The sequence below is a fragment of the Panulirus ornatus genome, chromosome 5 (assembly GCF_036320965.1).
Source record: "Panulirus ornatus isolate Po-2019 chromosome 5, ASM3632096v1, whole genome shotgun sequence".
NCBI lineage: Eukaryota > Metazoa > Arthropoda > Malacostraca > Decapoda > Palinuridae > Panulirus > Panulirus ornatus.
The window spans coordinates 18,785,228-18,791,247 of NC_092228.1; the positions used below are offsets into that span (position 1 = coordinate 18,785,228).

General features: G+C 43.0%; 1 protein-coding gene across 1 annotated transcript in view; it reads right to left on the bottom strand.

Annotated features, from left to right (window-relative positions):
* LOC139748614 (cation-dependent mannose-6-phosphate receptor-like) overlaps window positions 1-6,020 on the bottom strand; it is a 104,641-nt gene that overhangs the window by 39,235 nt on the left and 59,386 nt on the right. The window lies entirely within an intron of this gene.

Sequence of the window (6,020 nt, forward strand, 5' to 3'; positions counted from 1 at the left end):
CAAAGTGAGAGAGTTAGGGAGAATGATATGGTAAACAGAGAAGAGGTAGTAAAAGCTTTGCGGAAAATGAAAGCCAGCAAGGCAGCGAGTTTGGATGGTACTGCAGTGGAATTCATTAAAAAAAAAGGGGGTGACTGTATAGTTGACTGGTTGGTAAGGTTATTTAATGTATGTATGATTCATGGTGAGGTGCCTGAGGATTGGCGGAATGCTTGCATAGTGCCACTGTACAAAGGCAAAGGGGATAAAAGTGAGTGCTCAAATTACAGAGGTATAAGTCTGTTGAGTATTCCTGGGAAATTATATGGGAGGGTATTGATTGAGAGGGTGAAGGCATGTACAGAGCATCAGATTGGGGAAGAGCAGTGTGGTTTCAGAAGTGATAGAGGATGTGTGGATCAGGTGTTTGCTTTGAAGAATGTATGTGAGAAATACTTAGAAAAGCAAATGGATTTGTATGTAGCATTTATGGATCTGGAGAAGGCATATGATAGAGTTGATAGAGATGCTCTGTGGAAGGTATTAAGAACGTATGGTGTGGGAGGCAAGTTGTCAGAAGCAGTGAAAAGTTTTTATCAAGGAAGTAAGGCATGTGTACGAGTAGGAAGAGAGGAAAGTGAATGTTTCTCAGTGAATGTTGGTTTGCGGCAGGGGTGCGTGATGTGCCCATGGTTTTTTAATTTGTTTATGGATGGGGTTGTTAGGGAGGTGAATGCAAGAGTTTTGGAAAGAGGGGCAAGTATGCAGTCTGTTGTGGATGAGAGAGCGTGGGAAGTGAGTCAGTTGTTGTTCGCTGATGATACAGAGCTGGTGGCTGATTCGGGTGAGAAACTGCAGAAGCTGGTGACTGAGTTTGGTAAAGTGTGTGAAAGAAGAAAGTTGAGAGTAAATGTGAATAAGAGCAAGGTTATTAGTTACAGTAGGGTTGAGGGACAAGTCAATTGGGAGGTAAGTTTGAATGGAGAAAAACTGGAGGAAGTGAAGTGTTTTAGATATCGGAGTGGATTTGGCAGTGGATGGAACCATGGAAGTGGAAGTGAATCATAGGGTGGGGGAGGGGGCAAAAGTTCTGGGAGCGTTGAAAAATGTATGGAAGTCGAGAACATTATCTTGGAAAGCAAAGTACGTTTGAAAGAACAGTGGTTCCAACAATGTTATATGGTTGCGAGGCGTGGGTTATAGACAGAGTTGTGCGGAGGAGGGTGGATGTGCTGGAAAGGAGATGATTGAGGACAATATGTGGTGTGAGGTGGTCTGATCGAGTAAGTAATGAAAGGGGAAGAGAGATGTGTGGTAATAAAAAGAGTGTGGTTGATAGAGCAGAAGAGGGTGTTCTGAAATGGTTTGGTCACATAGAGAGAATGAGCGAGGAAAGATTGACAAAAAGATATATGTGTCAGAGGTGGAGGGAACGAGGAAAAGTGGGAGACCAAATTGGAAGTGGAAAGATGGAGTGAAAAAGATTCTGAGTGATCGGGGCCTCAACATGCAGGAGGGTGGAAGGCGTGCAAGGAATAGAGTGAATTGGTATGATGTGTTATACAGGGGTTGACGTGCTGTCAATGGATTGAACCAGGGTATGTGAAGCGTCTGGGGTAAACCATGGAAAGTTCTGTGGGGCCTGGACATGGAAAGGGAGCTATGGTTTCGGTGCATTATACATGACAGCTAGAGAGTGAGTGTGAACAAATGTGGCCTTTGTTGTCTTTTCCTAGCGATACCTCGCACACATGCGGGGGGAGGGGGTTGTCATTTCATGTGTGGTGGGGTGGCGACGGGAATGAATAAGGGCAGACAGTATGAATTATGTACATGTGTATATATGTATATATCTCTTTGGGTATATATATGTATACCTTGAGATGTATAGGTTGAGAGAGCATAGGAGGGGTGTTGAAATTGTCTGGCCACATGGAGAGAATGAGTGAGGAAAGATTGACAAAGAGGAGATATGTGACAGAGGTGGAGGGAACGAAGAGAAGTGGGAGACCAAATTGGAGGTGGAAGGATGAAGTGAAAAAGATTTTGAGCAATCGGGGCCTGAACATGCAGGGGGGTGAAAGGTGTGCAAGGAATAGAGTGAACTGGAATGATGTGGTATACCAGGGTCAACGTGCTGTCATTGGATTGAACCAGGGCATGTGAAGCGTCTGGGGTAAACCATGGAAAGTTTTGTGGCGTCTGGATGTGGAAAGGGAGCTGTGGTTTCGGTGCATTATACATGACAGCTAGAGACCAAGTGTGAACGAATGTGGCCTTTGTTGTTGTTTCCTAGCGCTACCTCGTGGGGGAGGGGGTCGTCATTTCACATGTGGCGGGGTGGCGACGGGAATGAATAAAGGCATCAAGTATGAATTATGTACATGTGTATATATGTATATGTATGTATATATATATATATATATATATATATATATATATATATATATATATATATATATATATATATATTATATTATATTATATTTTGTCGCTGTCTCCCGCGTTTGCGAGGTAGCGCAAGGAAACAGACGAAAGAAATGGCCCAACCCCCCCCCATACACATGTATATACATACGTCCACACACGCAAATATACATACCTACACAGCTTTCCATGGTTTACCCCAGACGCCTCACATGCCCTGATTCAATCCACTGACAGCACGTCAACCCCGGTATACCACATCGCTCCAATTCACTCTATTCCTTGCCCTCCTTTCACCCTCCTGCATGTTCAGGCCCCGATCACACAAAATCTTTTTCACTCCATCTTTCCACCTCCAATTTGGTCTCCCTCTTCTCCTTGTTCCCTCCACCTCTGACATATGTCATATATCCTCTTGGTCAATCTTTCCTCACTCATCCTCTCCATGTGCCCAAACCACTTCAAAACACCCTCTTCTGCTCTCTCAACCACGCTCTTTTTATTTCCACACATCTCTCTTACCCTTACGTTACTCACTCGATCAAACCACCTCACACCACACATTGTCCTCAAACATCTCATTTCCAGCACATCCATCCTCCTGCGCACAACTCTATCTATAGCCCACGCCTCGCAACCATACATCATTGTTGGAACCACTATTCCTTCAAACATACCCATTTTTGCTTTCCGAGATAATGTTCTCGACTTCCACACATTCTTCAAGGCCCCCAGGATTTTCGCCCCCTCCCCCACCCTATGATCCACTTCCGCTTCCATGGTTCCATCCGCTGCCAGATCCACTCCCAGATATCTAAAACACTTCACTTCCTCCAGTTTTTCTCCATTCAAACTCACCTCCCAACTGACTTGACCCTCAACCCTACTGTACCTAATAACCTTGCTCTTAATCACATTTACTCTTAACTTTCTTCTTCCACACACTTTTCCAAACTCAGTCACCAGCTTCTGCAGTTTCTCAGATGAATCAGCCACCAGCGCTGTATCATCAGCGAACAACAACTGACCCACTTCCCAAGCTCTCTCATCCCCAACAGACTTCATACTTGCCCCTCTTTCCAAAACTCTTGCATTTACCTCCCTAACAACCCCATCCATAAACAAATTAAACAACCATGGAGACATCACACACCCCTGCCGCACCTACATTCACTGAGAACCAATCACTTTCCTCTCTTCCTACACGTACACATGCCTTACATCCTCGATAAAAACTTTTCACTGCTTCTAACAACTTTCCTCCCACACCATATATTCTTAATACCTTCCACAGAGCATCTCTATCAACTCTATCATATGCCTTCTCCAGATCCATAAATGCTACATACAAATCCATTTGCTTTTCTAAGTATTTCTCACATACATTCTTCAAAGCAAACACCTGATCCACACATCCTCTACCACTTCTGAAACCACACTGCTCTTCCCCAATCTGATGCTCTGTACATGCCTTCACCCTCTCAATCAATACCCTCCCATATAATTTACCAGAAATACTCAACAAACTTATACCTCTGTAATTTGAGCACTCACTCTTATCCCCTTTGCCTTTGTACAATGGCACTATGCACGCATTCCGCCAATCCTCAGGCACCTCACCATGAGTCATACATACATTAAATAACCTTACCAACCAGTCAACAATACAGTCACCCCCTTTTTTAATGAATTCCACTGCAATACCATCCAAACCTGCTGCCTTGCCGGCTTTCATCTTCCGCAAAGCTTTCACTACCTCTTCTCTGTTTACCAAATCATTTTCCCTAACCCTCTCACTTTGCACACCACCTCGACCAAAACACCCTATATCTGCCACTCTATCATCAAACACATTCAACAAACCTTCAAAATACTCACTCCATCTCCTTCTCACATCACCACTACTTGTTATCACCTCCCCATTTGCGCCCTTCACTGAAGTTCCCATTTGCTCCCTTGTCTTACGCACTTTATTTACCTCCTTCCAGAACATCTTTTTATTCTCCCTAAAATTTAATGATACTCTCTCACCCCAACTCTCATTTGCCCTTTTTTTCACCTCTTGCACCTTTCTCTTGACCTCCTGTCTCTTTCTTTTATACATCTCCCACTCAATTGCATTTTTTCCCTGCAAAAATCGTCCAAATGCCTCTCTCTTCTCTTTCACTAATACTCTTACTTCTTCATCCCACCACTCACTACCCTTTCTAATCAACCCACCTCCCACTCTTCTCATGCCACAAGCATGGGGGATAGGGGATTAAGAATACATCCCACATATTCCCTGCGTGTCGTAGAAGGCGACTAAAAGGGGAGGGAGCGGGGGGCTGGAAATCCTCCCCTCTCTCTCTTTTTTTTTTTTTTTCCCAAAAGAAGGAACAGAGGGGGCCAGGTGAGGATATTCCAAAAAAGGCCCAGTCCTCTGTTCTTAACGCTACCTCGCTATCGCGGGAAATGGCGAATAGTATGAAAAAAAAAAAAAAATATATATATATATATATATGTATACATTGAAATGTATAGGTACGTATATGTGTGTGTGTGGACATGTATGTATATACAGGTGTATGTGGGTGGGTTGGGCCATTCTTTCGTCTGTTTCCTTGCGCTACCTCGCTAACGAGGGAGACAGCGACAAAGTATAATAAATACATAAAAAAAATATATATCATTGTACTTGGTCGCTGTCTCACCCAAATTAGCCACTGAGTTGGGTAAACTGTGTGAAAGAAGAAAGTTGAGAGTAAACGTGAATAAGAGCAAGGTTATTAGGTGTACAGAAGGGTTGAGGGACAAGTCAACTAGGAGGTAAGTTTGAATGGAGAAAAACTGGAGGAAGTGAAGTGTTTTAGATATCTAGGAGTGGACTTGGCAGCGGATGGAATCATGGAAGCGGAAGTGAGTCACAGGGTTGGGGAGGGGGCAAAAGTTCTGGGAGCAAAGAAAAATGTTGGAAGGCAAGAACATTATCTCGGAAAGCAAAAATGGGTATGTTTGAAGGCATAGTGGTTCCAATAATGTTATATTTTTGCAAGGCATGGGCTATAGATAGAGTTGTGCAGAGGAGCTTGGATGTGTTGGAAATGAGATGTTCGAGGACACTATGTGATGTGAGTTATGACAATGGCACAGGGAGAGGCTTCATCCTGAGGTTTGAAGATGAAGAAGAGAAGAATACATGGTATCCAACCTAAGCAGCAATATAATGGATGAATATGTGACTCATTTGCTTTTTATAGGAGCTTAAGCAAAGAACCAATAAGAAATCTTGCCTAGTTTGATAAGAATTATAATGAATGAACATGATACTAACTGAAAACTGAACTTGAAGTTTCATAACACTATATATCAAAATACATGCTCCTGAAAAATTACTGAGTTTGAGATGCGGAGTGATAAATGAGGAATACCACCAAGCCAACTGCAAATTCATGAGGATTTAGGAAATGTTTAGACTGGAAACCAGTTCACACTTGATAAATGGATGTTTAAGGAAGAGTCAAAACCTAAGCCCCAGTCAATCAGAAGGGTCACAAACTTGATTTCTATTCACTCTTGAGTCCAGTCTTAAATATAATCTCCCTTTTGAATCAGCTGTATCAACAGGAGCTTCA